Source organism: Rhinoderma darwinii, chromosome 6 (assembly GCF_050947455.1).
Source record: "Rhinoderma darwinii isolate aRhiDar2 chromosome 6, aRhiDar2.hap1, whole genome shotgun sequence".
In the NCBI taxonomy this organism is placed as follows: domain Eukaryota; kingdom Metazoa; phylum Chordata; class Amphibia; order Anura; family Rhinodermatidae; genus Rhinoderma; species Rhinoderma darwinii.
This window is the reverse complement of record NC_134692.1, coordinates 64,049,459-64,064,259: the sequence shown is the minus strand read 5'-3', so window position 1 is coordinate 64,064,259 and position 14,801 is coordinate 64,049,459. Positions and strand designations below refer to the sequence as shown.

Here is a 14,801-nt window from a genome sequence, read left to right as displayed (position 1 = left end):
AGTGCATGTGAGGAGGATGAGGAGGGTATTTTGTTGCTCCCTGTAGGATCAGAATCCCTAATGCCCGGCCACTGCTTCGGCCGAAGCTGTGGCCGGGGACTCCGCTCCAGGAGAAGTCCGACTTCAATGTCCATATATGGACAGTGACGTCAGGGACTTCTGAAGCGGAATCCCCGGCGCAGTGGCCAGTGATTCCGATCAAGGAGAAGTCTCTGACTTCACTGTCCATATATGGACAGTGAAGTCATGGACTTCTCCTGATGCGGGCCCCTACAGGAAGGTAGAGAGGGTGCCATCTATGGGGGGTGGTTATGTACAAGGGTGCTGTGTAGCACTACCTACAGGGGGGCTGTGTGGCATTACCTACTAGGGGGCTTTGTGGCATTACCTACAGGGGGGCTGTGTGGCATTACCTAAAGGGGAACTGTGTGGCACTACCTACAAGGTCTTCTGTGCGGCATTACCTACAAGGGGGTCTATGTGGCCCTACCTACAAGGGGGGCCTCGTGGCACTACCTACAAAGGGGGCTGCGGCATTATCTACAGAGGGCAGTGTGTGGCATTATCTACAGAGGGCAGTGTGTGGCATTATCTACAGAGGGCAAAGTGTGGCATTATCTACAGAGGGCAGTGTGTGGCATTATCTACCTAGGGCAGGGTGTGGCATTTTCTACAGAGGGAAGTGTGTGGCATAAAATTTACAAATGAAATTCATCCGTTTTTAAAACGGACGGGGAAAAAAAGTATGCAAAACAGGTCAAAATCGGCCATTAAAAACGGAAACTTGGCCCAGATCGGAAACAGATGCAAAACAACCTGAGAAAAACGAACCAAAACAGAAGTTTTGGTCCGTTTTTTTCGGCCGTTTTGCATCCGTTCCGTTTCTTCTTTTAACGGCCGATTCCGACCCGTTTTACATCAGTTTTTTACCCTGTCCATTTTAAAAATGGATGAATTTAATTTGCCAATTTTTTGCCACACGCTTCCCTATGTAGATAATGCCACACAGCCCCCTGTAGATACTGTCAGTCATCCTGTAGATATTACCACAGTCCCCCTGTAGATAATGCCACACACTGCCCTCTGTGGATACTGCCACACAGTCCCCTGTAGATAATGCTACACACTGCCCTATGTAGATAATGCACACAGCCCCCTGCAAATACTGCCACAGCCCACTGTAGTTACTGCCACAACCCACTTTAATTACTGCCACACACTGCACTCTGTAGAAAATGCCACACAGCCCCTCTCTAGGTAGTGCCACACAGCCCCCTTGTACATAGCTCCCCCGTATATGGCACACCCCCCCCCCCCCCCCCGTAGGTGGCACCCCAATTTCCTGTAAATAGCTCCACTATAGGGGACCGCTCGAGGAGAAGACCCAGACGTCACTGTCCATATATGGACAGTGACGTTAGGGACTTCTACCTAAGCGGAATCCCCGGCCACAGCGGAGTAAAAAGAGACTGTTTGAAGGCGTTTTCCTAGTGCTTTTCAAGGCGTATTTTGGGGCGTTTACTACATGTGAACATACCCTTAGTCTGGAATCCAGGACAGGAGTGGTTTGTGTGTGGACAATATGATTTACCAGCACCTCTACTCAATGAGATTGATAATGCAAGAGCATGGAGATTAATAGCCAGCATGTACAAAAAAAGGGTCACTTACATATTATCTACAGCTGTAATATATAGATGTAGCAGAGCTGAATTTATCATTTAACTTTTCATTTTGTAGACAGTGATAACAGTTAATATAACTCTCTAAGTTTTACCTGCAGTCCTGTGTAAAACCACAGATGTGATATCACCTGTGACTTCTGTATGTGACTGTTAACATAATCAATGTTACCTTCTAATGTATTCTTATTGTTGTATTCAGATACATGATATCTATTACATTTTATCATGTCCTGTTGCGCTATTATCCAGGAAATTTGAATGCCCTGCCAACATTTGAAGACGGGTTACTTCACAGCTGGCAAAAAGAAGTATTGTGCAGGCTGACGGGCATACTAAGCGGGTTTCAGCTGTATGTTACTGCCGGCACTTCACTGCAATCACTTTTTACACTGCAACCTCTGTTTAACCTCTTAAATGTTGTGGTCAAAAGCCATTAGAAAAAGGGGCGGCCCCCTCTGACAGCCCATCGACCTCCCGCGATGCGATTACGGAGTGCCAATGGTTGTCATAGCAGCCTGGGGCCTAATGAAGGCCCCCAGGTTTGCCATATTTCTACCCTTATTAATCCCTGACAGATGGCGTAAGAAAAAAATATCAAAATTCAAAATGCCAGTATTGCGGTTTTTTGGTCACCTCATATCCCACCAAAAAATGTAATAAAAAGTAATCAAAGTCTCATGTACCCCAAACTTAGTATTCATAAAAATTAACGCTCACCCTTTCTAGTTTCCCAGTACATTATATGGTACAATAAATGGTGCAGTGAAAGAGCTACAACTAGTTCCGCAAAAAACAAGCCCTCATATAGTTAGATCAACAGAAAAATAAAAAAGGTTATGGCTTTTGGAAAGTGGGAAGAAAAAAACAAGCGGTCAAGGGGTTAATTAAGCTCAAATTAGTCTAAGCGTTGTGTCTATGTCTGAATAAGTCTGGCCGGTAGAGCTCGTAGACTCGTTCTGAGAGGCTTTGACCAAACACATTCCCTGTTACTCAACACATTACATGATAGGCCAGTCAAGTGCAAGTACATAGTGGAATATACTATATTATACATTCTAGGGGGAACGCAAGGGGTGTGTCCTCTTATGAATATTTATGAGAAGTCATTTTAATTTAAAAACTGGTAAATGAAGAGAATCCCCCTCATATTGTATAATATATAATTATCATATCTTGATTGGTTTTAAAACATCCAACAGTATTTTGATGACAAGGGCTCTTTAAATAAGAGAATACATCCCAGCAGAAAGTAGTTCTGGCCAGTAAGCGATGACATCACAAACAGTCTCTATGATGTAACTTTCTAAAAGTTCTATCTCTATGGAAACTAAACATTCCGCCAGTAACCAATATACTTACATAGTGACAGTTTAATATAGCATCACTTCATTTTCACGTCATTGTGAAGTGAGGAGCCAAATACCTCCAGTCGCGATAATGACCGGACGTAGAACTGCCAGACCTAACAAGGGGGCCAGATACCAGGAGCCTATATCCAATGGTTTATTGACCCTTGTATTGGAGAAGGAAAACAAACGTAAGTGTAAAACATTTTTTAATCAGGTATGAATAGGACCAAAAGCGTAGCTGGCAGGGGGCCGGTGACCCTGGGGCCCTTTATATGGTAATGCCCACCCACCAAGGCTCTGAATAGCAATCAAAATGCTTTCCAATTGCAACAAATAGTTCTGCCTTGTCGCCCTTAGTAACTAGCACCGCCGCCTCGTTGTTGCTTTACGACAAAACAAATTGTCCCTGCATCTAGCAGGCGCACCGCACACTAGGCACATCTGCTAGAGGACTTGGACCTGAGGCGCGCGCTACCTGCCAGAGATGAGCAGGATACGAGTGGGGGAATGCCCCCATGTGTTGAACCCTTAGCTGTGCCTTTGTGTGGAACGTAATATGTCTCAGATTATCAGATATTACGGACTACCAGGTGGTTGTAGAAAAGTATATAGAACTCACTTATTAGGGTAGAGAAGAATTTCCTAATACTCTACATTTTTTCCACTATTAGCTGCTCATCCTTATAAACTAAAATTCATAAAGAGAAGACGGAGGCTAAAGTATTATTTAGAAAGAGCCGCCATACATCCAGAGATCGGGCAGCCAGGGCTAGACATAGAATGCCTCTACACATTATAATTCCCCAATAGTTGGCCGCCACACAGTATAATGCCCCCATAGCTGCCTCTACCTAGTATAATGCCCCCATAACTGCTCCACGCTGTATAATGCCTCATAAAATAATAATATACATATTCACTTAAGCCCGTTCCAACGACGAGAAGAGGAGACCCCTATACTCCTCTTGTCTGTGTGGCACGGCGAAAATAGGCGCGATGACATCACTGCCTAGTGTCTTGCGATACATAGTGAACGAGCATAGGAACCTTTCGGTTCCCTGCTCTATCATTGGATTCGACTGTATCTGCGTCCTGAAGATGCAGATACAGTTTAAACCAGGAAAAAATAATTGATAAAACCGAAATTCGCAAGATGACGTCGATTAATTGTGCTGAATTTTTTTAGTTTAATTGCCCAGCCCTACTTCACACTATAACATAACAAGGTCCTGAAATCCTATTTCTTGTCTATTATTCCTATAGAACATAAGGGTTTTTTCTTTTTCAGGCCTGAAAACCAAAAAGGAGAGAAAAAAGAGCCAGGGAGAGCAGCAAGTACCACCAGCGAGCTGCCCCCTGAGAAGAGGACAAAACGCCACTATTAATGATGAGGTGATACAGAGCACTAATAATGTCTTCACTTCTGTGCGGGGGAGGGGAGATGACGACCCCACTGTAACAGCCCACCTGGACAATTACTTGAGGGGATGTAGTCAGGAAACATTCACAAACAGCTCAGTGTATATATCAATAGGAGGAGAACGTCTCTTTAACCCCTTAAGGACTGAGTCATTTGTTTATTTTTCATTTCCGTTTTTCACTCCCGCCTTCCAAGAGCCATAACTTTTTTGTTTTTCCTTCAATAGTGTGGTGTGAGGGCTTATTTTTTTGCGAGAGGAGTTGCAATTTCTAATGGCACCATTTAAAGTACCATATAATGTATTGAAAAAACTGTCTTTGGGGGCTGAAATTAGAAAAAAAAACTGCTGTTTCTAAAAAAAAATTGTTATTCTGCAGCTCAATACGATTACGGTGATATCAGATTTATATATATATATATATATATATATATATATATATATATATATATATATATATATATATATGGTTTATTTTATAACTTTTTTTTTTTCAACTTTTTGTTTCATCACATTCCGAGAGTCATAACTTTTTTGTTTTTCCGTGCATTGAGTAGCGTGAGGGCTTATTTTTTGCGTGACGAGCTGTAGTTTTTATTGGTAACACTTTTTTGTACATAGGACATTTTGATCACTTTTTATTACATTTTTGTTACAGTTAAGGTAAACAAAAAACAGCGATTTTGGCGGTTTACATTTTTTGTTTGTTACCGCATTCACCGTGCGAGTTAAATAATGGTATAATGTAACAGTTTGGACTTTTACGGACACATCGATACCAATTTTGTTTATTTTTTACATTACTTTATTAAAAATTCAAAAATAACTCCTTTTTCCATTTTTCTTCTAGTTTTATTTTTTTTCACTACTAAATAACTTTATTTTACACATTTCATTAGTCCCCCCAGGGGACTTGAACCAGCGATTGTGAGATCACTGGTACAATACACTGCAATACTAATGTATAATTGTCATTTGTACAATCTTCTGTTAAGCCGTGCCAGAGGCAGGGGTTAACAGTGGCAAACAAACGGCAGTCCTGGAGGCCTTCATTAGGCCCCTGGGCTGCCATAACAACCAACGATCGCATTGTGGGGGGGGCCAATCAGCGCAACATTTGAGGGGTTAAATGGCAAGGCACAGCGCGAACGCTATTCCTTCCTGTTAGTCCCGGGTGTGAGCTGTAAGGGTATGTTCACACGCAAACTAAAAAACGTCTGAAAATACGGAGCTGTTTTCAAGGGAAAACAGCTCCTGATTTTCAGACGTTTTTTAAGCCGCTCACGATTTTCACAGCGATTTTTACGGCCGTTTTTGGAGCCGTTTTCTATAGAGTCAATGAAAAACAGCTCCAAAAACGACCCAAAATGGCCGCGTAAAAAAACAGCCCATCGGAACAGAACGCCATTTGTCCCATTGAAATCAATGGACAGATGTTTGGAGGCGTACTGCTTCCGATTTTTCGGCTATTTTTCGGGCATTTACAGCCAGAGAAATGGCCGAAAATTGGCCGTGTGAACATACCCTAATACACAGCGGACACCTGCTGAGTATGGATCGTGCTCAGCCTGTGGGCACGCTCCATACTTCCCTGTGACGCTTATCACGTACATGTACGTGATAATGCATCAAGGGGTTAATAACAGGTTGTGTCTGATTGGATAAACATAAGACAGTGACATCTTATGCTGCATAGGTTAACAATGGCTGACATCAGAGGGGTCAGGATAGACAATCCTAAATATAGATCTGCAGGGAATAAAGGTTTAAGTAAATTGTCTGTAATATGTTTTCTTGTTCCAGGTGGTGACCTCCCCGGAACATCAGGGGAGAAAATCCAAAGTCATCTTAAGTCATACAAACCACCACCTATCACAATCAAAAACTACCAGATGCCACCAATTATCACCACCAGTCAACATCAACTACCACCAAATGCCACCAATTGCAACCGGTCACCATCAAAAGCTACCAGATGTGACCACCAATTATCACCACCACTCAACACCAACTACCACCAAATGCCACCAAATGCAACCTGTCACCATCAAAAACTACCAGATGCCACCAATTATCACCACCACTCAACACCAACTACCACCAAATGCCACCAATTGCAACCGGCGACCATCCAAAACTATCAGATGCCAACAATTTCCACCAGTCACCAAGAACTACCACCAGATGCCACCAATTTCAACCACCAGGAACCAACTTCGACAAACCAACCACAATGTACCATCATCAGCTACTACTATGTTTGAGCTATTAACTATCATAAGCCTTCAAAAACCACCACTACCTGCCATCCGCCAACACCATTTGTAATCAGCTGCTATCAACTTCCAGCAGAAGCCATCACATACCAACAGAAAACATCAAATATCATCAGCTGCCACCACAAAATGCCAGTCAACAGCCGCCAGTCAGCCATCACCTGCTGCCTTTATTTTATTTTTTTGTTTATTTATTTTTGATATTTTTATCTATATATATATAAATTTTTTGTAATAATTTTTTTACAGTTATATATTTATTTTATTATTTATTTAGTTAATTTTTATGTATTTATTTTGTTATTATTTATAGGTATATATTTTTATCATTTATTTTTATGTATTTATTTGTATATTCATTTTTATTTTTAGCATTGATTTATATTTATTTTTATGTATATATTCAGAAATATTTTTTTATTTATTTTCTTATATAGTTCTAGATTTATTTGTATTATTTATATTTATTTTTTTGATGTATTTATTTTTTATCATGTATTTTTAATAGTTTTATATTTATTTGTTATGTATTTATTCATATATTTATTTTTTTTAATTTATTTATTTATATATATATATTTTTATATATAATGTACATATTGTATATATTGTAAATAAGATTTATATATTTTTATACCAGCTCTGGAGTCGGCTGTGTTTATAATATTCCTGTATAAAGCTTATCTGGCCCAGGAGATGGTGATCCTGTTGTCTGATCCAGTAACAAGCATTGATCTACTTCCTGACAAATTGTCATATCGTTTGCCTTCAGTCAACACTACGGGGAGCTTACTCTAAAAAGATTCAATGAGAACTGAAAAAATCCCTATGCAGTTAGCTCTCCCTACTGGTGTCTACTTTATCTGAAATCACAGTGAAATATTAATTTCAAATCCACATTAGGCCCTGTTCACATCACATTTTGTAAAGTCCACTCAGCGTGTGCGCCAGGAAAGTATTATAAGCTAAGCATATTGATCTGGCAACATCAGCCTGATAAAGGCCAAAAGAGTGCCCTTTTGGCCTCTGTCGAGCCTGTAAAACATAAAGTATGGAATAGTATTGTAGACTGTGCTATTTTATGCAACGGGATCAAGTAAAAAACATATATACCATGCACATAAATAACGTATACACCATGCACATAAATGTTATGTGTCAAGCGGCACGGGCCCCCGTCATGTCAGGTGGCGTCGCTAGCACCGGAGGGTGCCCCGTTGCTTGCGACTGAGACATTAATTTGTATCTGCATCCTCAGAACGCAGATTCGCTTGAATAATATAGGCTGCAGGCCACGTTAATCCTGAAGCCTATCAGACGCTGGGACGAAGTCCCTGTTCAGGCCGGCATTATGACGTCATTGCATCACGCTGGCCTACGCAAGGATCCCTTCTTAGACGGTAGAGCGACCCGTCCATTGCTGGACTAGGCAAGTAGAGAATTTTTTTTGGAGGGGGGGGGGTGGCTGGCTGTGTGGCACAATCTACTAGAGGCGGGCTGTGTGGCACTACCTACTAGGGGGGCTGTGTAGCGCTATCTGATAGGGGTGCTGTGTGACCCTATCTACTAGGGGGCTGTGTGGCGCTATCTACTAGGGGGCTGTGTGGCACTATACAGGGGAGGCTGCGTGGTGCTATCTACTAGAGGGGCTGTGTGCCACTATCTACGGGGGGGGGGGGCTGTGTGGCACTATCTACGGGGGGTCTGTGGCACTATAAAGTAGGGGGCTGCGTGGCGCTATCTACTAGGGGGGGCTGTGTATTGCACTAAGAGGGGGCTGTGTGTGGCACTACTATTATTGTGGGGCCTAAAAGGGGTACTATTATAGCGTGTGGCATCGAGGGGGCATTATTTCCATCTGGGGCACTATAAATGGTGAGGTTTTTGTAGAGTATGGGGAGGTGCTAGAAAAGCGAGAAGCCAAAGATGTTTGTGTTGCAAATTCTGCAGAGGCGATTTGTAGTCGGGATCCAATCAGAGAAGACGTCACTTGGGAGGCACTGGATGTCACTCTATTGTATTAAAGGAGTTTTCCCATCTTAGACATTTATTTCATATCCACAGGAAATGCCAAAAACTTATGATAGATGCGGGTCCCTGCTCTGGGACCTGCACCTATATCTAGAACTGACCGCAGAATCCAGGCATAGACTAGTGAAGTGAGGGTCGCGCGTGCACGCAGACCTCATTATTCTGTTGTATGGTTGTTATGAAAACAGCCGAGCAGCTCTCTCTGTGAAGGTGGTAATGTATGGCGGCTCTAACACCGCTAACAATCAGATTTGGACCACTCTAATGCCCATTCTACCTTCATCAGGTGGAAGAAGATATACCCCAAGTCACACCTTTACTTCAAGCCATCACTAAGTCCTAGTGACACTTGTTTTTGGAACGTTTCATGGAGATGACACTACAAATATGCCACAGGTCATACTTAATGCCACACAAGTGGCACAGAATGGGTATAAATGAGACAACGGACTGCTTCAAATGTAAGTTCCAAGCTGCAGGGAAATATGATTGTTTATAGAACTGTCCAGTGATCAGATATTTCTGGAATAAAGTCATTGCCATTACTAACTCCTATTTGATCAGTTAATGCCCCCCCTCTATGTGGCCCCGACCCATTGTGGACCATATCCGGCTACATTGACCCTGGCAATTTTATTTTCACACCGGTCTGCTGCCGTAAAGTACTGAACTCTATTGTATTAAAGGAGTTTTCCCATCTTAGACATTTATAGCATATCCACAGGAAATGCCAAAAATGTATGATAGATGCGGGTCCCTGCTCTGGGACCTGCACCCAGGGCCTCCATCAGGGGGGTACTGCAGTGAGGGGCCCGGGCATAAATTTAAAAAAAAGGGGCCCGCACTCTGCCGCTGGAATTAATATACAGGGTGGGCCATTTATATGGATACACCTAAATAAAATGGGAATGGTTGGTGATATTAACTTCCTGTTTGTGGCACATTAGTATATGGGAGGGGGGAAACTTTTTAAGCTGGCTGTTGACCATGGTGGCCATTTTGAAGTCTGACATTTTGTATCCAACTTTAGTTTTTTCAATGGGAAGAGAGTCATGTGACACATCAAACTTATCGAGAATTTCACAAGAAAAACAATGGTGTGCTTGGTTTTAACGTTACTTTATTCTTTCATGAGTTATTTACAAGTTTCTGACCACTTATAAAATGTGTTCAAAGTGCTGCCCATTATGTTGGATTGTCAATGCAACCCTCTTCTCCCACTCTTCACACACTGATAGCAACACCACAGAAGAAATGCTAGCACAGGCTTCCAGTATCCGTAGTTTCAGTTGCTGCACATCTCGTATCTTCACAGCATAGACAATTGCCTTCAGTTGACCCCAAAGATAAAAGTCTATGGGGGTCAGATTAGGAGACCTAGGGGGCCATTCAACTGGCCCACGATGACCAATCCACTTTCCAGGAAACTGTTCATCTAGGAATGCTCGGACCTGACACCCATAATGTCACCCATAACTTGTAAATAACTCATGAAAGAATAAAGTAACGTTAAAACCAAGCACACGATTGTTTTTCTTGTGAAATTCTCGATAAGTTTGATGTGTCACATGACCCTCTTCCCATTGAAAAAACTAAAGTTGGATACAAAATGGCCGACTTAAAAATGGCCGCCATGGTCAACAGCCAGTTTAAAAAGTTTCCCCCCTCCCATATACTAATGTGTCACAAACAGGAAGTTAATATCACCAACCATTCCCATTTTATTTAGGTGTATCCATATGAACGGCCCACCCTGTACTCACGGCAGTGTGGCTCTTACGATTTCATTTCGGTGAAAGGAACAGGTCCCATCACGAAGCAGGGGCCTGTTCATTACATCAGAATAAAACCGTAAGGGCCCGCTGGAGAGTGAGATGTGCCCGCCCCTCCTCCTCCACAACAGCGTGTCAGCGTGTGGGGAGGAGACATCACAGCAGCGGGAGTTATGAGCTCAGCCTCGGAGGATACGTCCAGCAGCAGCAGCAGTCGTCGCTTTCAGTTAGTACTAAGTTGTGTCTGTGTCCGGCTGCTGCTGCCCGGAGCCTCCTGAAAAAATCTCCTCCTGCCCCCATAGAAAGTAAATATCTTCCCCACGTCTGTATTATGTTAACACCGCAGCATAGGATTGTATCAGCTCTGCGGCTCTTATCTCCCGTCCTGTGTAACGTGGCAATAAACCTGTCTTCTCCCTCTGTTTACACAGGACAGGAGAAAAGAGCCATCGTGGAGCTGATAGTGATACAATCCTATGCTGCAGTGTAAACTAATACAGACGTGGGGAAGATTTTTGCTTTCTATGGGGATGGGGTAGAGTTAGATGATAATGGGGGCAGGGAGATGATAATGGGGGCAGGGAGATGATAATGGGGGCAGAGAGATGATAATGGGGGCAGGGAGATGATAATGGGGGCAGGGAGATGATAATGGGGGCAGGGAGATGATAATGGGGCAGGGAGATGGCATTGGGTAGGGAGGGAAATGATGCTAGAGTGGGAAGGAGATAATAATTGAGGGAGGATGGCACTTGAGTAGGGATGCACAATGCATCAAAACTTCGATACTGTTTCGATACGGTGCACCCCCAAACGGTTCGATACCGTTATTTCATGTATTTCGATACTAAGTTGTGCGGCCGCAGAGCTCAATATTGTAATACATGAATGTATGAGAGCGGAGCTGCGGCTGTGTAATACAGTCACGGCCCGCTCAGGAGTCCTGACATGTGCGCGCCGCCAGGATTATGTGATGCGGCCAGCGCTGCACTAATGAGCGGCGGCACTGAAGACAGAACATGGCGGGCGCACTACAAAACACCCCCACATGTTCTGTCTTCAGTGCCTGAACCGCCGCTCATTAGTGCAGCGCCGCCCGCAGCACCTCGTGCTGACCGGGTGCGGGGCGGGGCAATGGTTGTATTACACAGCCGCAGTCCCACTCTATAAAGGCAGAGATCAAAGAAACCTCTCATCTCCGCCGCTATTCTCCTGAATACTGCGATCAAAGCTGACTGCAGCCTTCAGGGGAAAATGAGAAGTGGGATGCCCAGGGGCGTAGCTAAAGGCTCATGGGCCCCGATGCAAAAGTTCTTATTGGGCCCCCCCCCCTCGCAAACTTCTCATGGCCGACGGTCCGCAGCTTTCAGCTGCATTGCTGGGTCTAAGTGACCCAACAATGCAGCACTAGCAGCCGGGGGCGTCACTAAGGGCTTAAAATGTCAGGGGAAATAGCCCTAATACATATGTGTCTGCCCAAAAAAATGTGTGTATCTATAGCACTACGACCCTATAAACTATGGATAGGATTAGATACAGTGGCTCAGCAGACAGTATCACACATGATAGGATTAGATACAGTGGCTGAGCAGACAGTATCACACATGATAGGATTAGATACAGTGTCTCAGCAGACAGTATCACACATGATTGGATTAGATACACAGCTCAGCAGACAGTATCACGCATGATAGGATTAGATACATTGACTCAGCAGACAGTATCACACATGATAGGAGTAGATACAGTGGCTCAGAAGGAAGTAACACACATGATAGGATTAGATACACAGCTCAGCAGACAGTATCACACATGAGAGGATTAGATACACAGCTCAGCAGACAGTATCACACATGATAGGATTAGATACACAGCTCAGCAGACAGTATCACACATGATTGGATTAGATATAGGGCCCAGCAGACAGTATCACACATGATCGGATTAGATACAGGACTCAGCAGACAGTATCACGCATGATAGGATTAGATACATTGGCTCAGCAGACAGTATCACACATTATAGGAGTAGATACAGTGGCTCAGAAGGAAGTATCACACATGATAGCATTAGATACACAGCTCAGCAGACAGTATCACACATGAGAGGATTAGATACACAGCTCAGCAGACAGTATCACACATGATAGGATTAGATACACAGCTCAGCAGACAGTATCACACATGATAGGATTAGATACAGAGCTCAGCAGACAGTATCACACATGATAGGATTAGATACAGTGGCTCAGCAGACAGTATCACACATGATCGGATTAGATACAGGACTCAGCAGACAGTATCACACATGATAGGATTAGATACAGAGCTCAGCAGACAGTATCACACATGATAGGATTAGATACAGTGGCTCAGCAGACAGTATCACACATGATTGGATTAGATACACAGCTCAGCAGACAGTATCACACATGATAGGATTAGATACAGTGGCTCAGCAGACAGTATCACACATGATAGGATTAGATACAGTGGCTTAGCAGACAGTATCACACATGATTGGATTAGATACACAGCTCAGCAGACAGTATCACACATGATAGGATTAGATACAGTGGCTCAGCAGACAGTATCACACATGATAGGATTAGATACACAGCTCAGCAGACAGTATCACACATGATAGGATTAGATACAGAGCTCAGCAGACAGTATCACACATGATAGGATTAGATACAGTGGCTCAGCAGACAGTATCACACATGATTGGATTAGATATAGGGCCCAGCAGACAGTATCACACATGATCGGATTAGATACAGGACTCAGCAGACAGTATCACACATGATCGGATTAGATACAGAGCTCAGCTCGCTGACATTGCAGCTCCAGCGCTGGACCCAGGAAAGGTAAGAATAATAATTTTGCTTCTTTATGTGTTACTGATTATTTTTGTGTGTTTGTGTTTTTTTACAGGTTCGGTTGTTGGACTTCGGATACGAGGACTTCAATGACGGCGTTTTTTATTCTCAATAAAATGGTTAATGAGCGTTGTGTTTTTTTATTTCAATAAAATATTTTTTCTATGTGCTTGTATCTTTTTAAACTTTATTATCACCGCCTTAGTAATGGCCGCTGGCTGATTGACAACCTCCATTACTAAGGCGGGGCTTAACGTTAGCAGGTGCAGAGGCTAATACTAACCCCCATTATTACCCCGGTACCCACCGCCACCAGGGGTACTGGGAAGAGCCGGGTACGAACCATTACCCGACCATCTGTAGTGACGTGCAGGCACCGGGGTGGCCGCAGGCTGGTAGTATTAGGCTGGGGAAGGCCAAAAACAGTGGCCCCTACCACCCTGGTAATGCTGCCTGCTGCTGCTGTGTTGTATCTGGCTGGTTATGAAAATTGGGGGGGGGGGGGGCCCCACATCGTTCTTTCCAATTATTTATTTTTTTTTTTTTTTTAAATGACGTGAGTTCCCGCCCATTTTTCACAACCAGCCAGATACAATAAAGCAGCAGCAGCCTAGCATTACCAGGGTGGGAAGGGCCACTGTTTTTGGCCTTTCCCCTCCTGATAATACCAGCCTGCGGCCACCCCAGTGGCCGACCATCACTACAGATGGTCAAGTACTGGATCGTACCCGGCTCTTCCCAGCACCCGTGGCCTCTGCACCGGCTAACACTAAGCCCCGCCTTAGCAATGGATGCTGTCAATCAGCCGGCGGCCATTACTAAGGCGGTAGTAATATAGTTTAAAAAAAACCACAAAGACATAGAAAAAATATTTTATTGAAATAAAAAAAAAAAACACACAACCCTCATTAACCATTTTATTGATAATATAAAAAGCCGTCATCGAAGTAGTCCTGGAATCCGACGTAGTCCAACGACCGAACCAGTAAGAAAACACACAAAAAACTATTTGTAACACATGTGTAAGGCTGGGTTCACACGACCATGTTACGTCCGTAATGTACGGAACGTATTTCGGCCGGAAGACCCGGACCGAACACAGTGCAGGGAGCCGGGCTCCTAGCATCATAGTGATGTACGATGCTAGGAGTCCCTGCCTCGCTGCAGGTCAACTGTCCCGTACTGTAATCATGATTACAGTACGGGACAGTAGTTCCACGCAGAGGCAGGGACTCCTAGCGTCGTAGATCACTATGATGCTAGGAGCCCGGCTCCCTGCACTGTGTTCGGTCCGGGTCTTCCGGTCGAAATACGTTCCGTACATTACGGACGTAACATGGTCGTATGAACCCAGCCTTAGGCTTAGATACAGGGCCCATGTGTGATACT

The 14,801-nt window shown here is 43.7% G+C and overlaps 1 pseudogene; it reads left to right on the top strand.

The window, feature by feature from the left end:
- Window positions 1–3,068: 3,068 nt before the first annotated feature.
- LOC142656344 (gamma-crystallin 2-like) overlaps window positions 3,069–14,801 on the top strand; it is a 52,327-nt pseudogene continuing 40,594 nt past the window's right edge.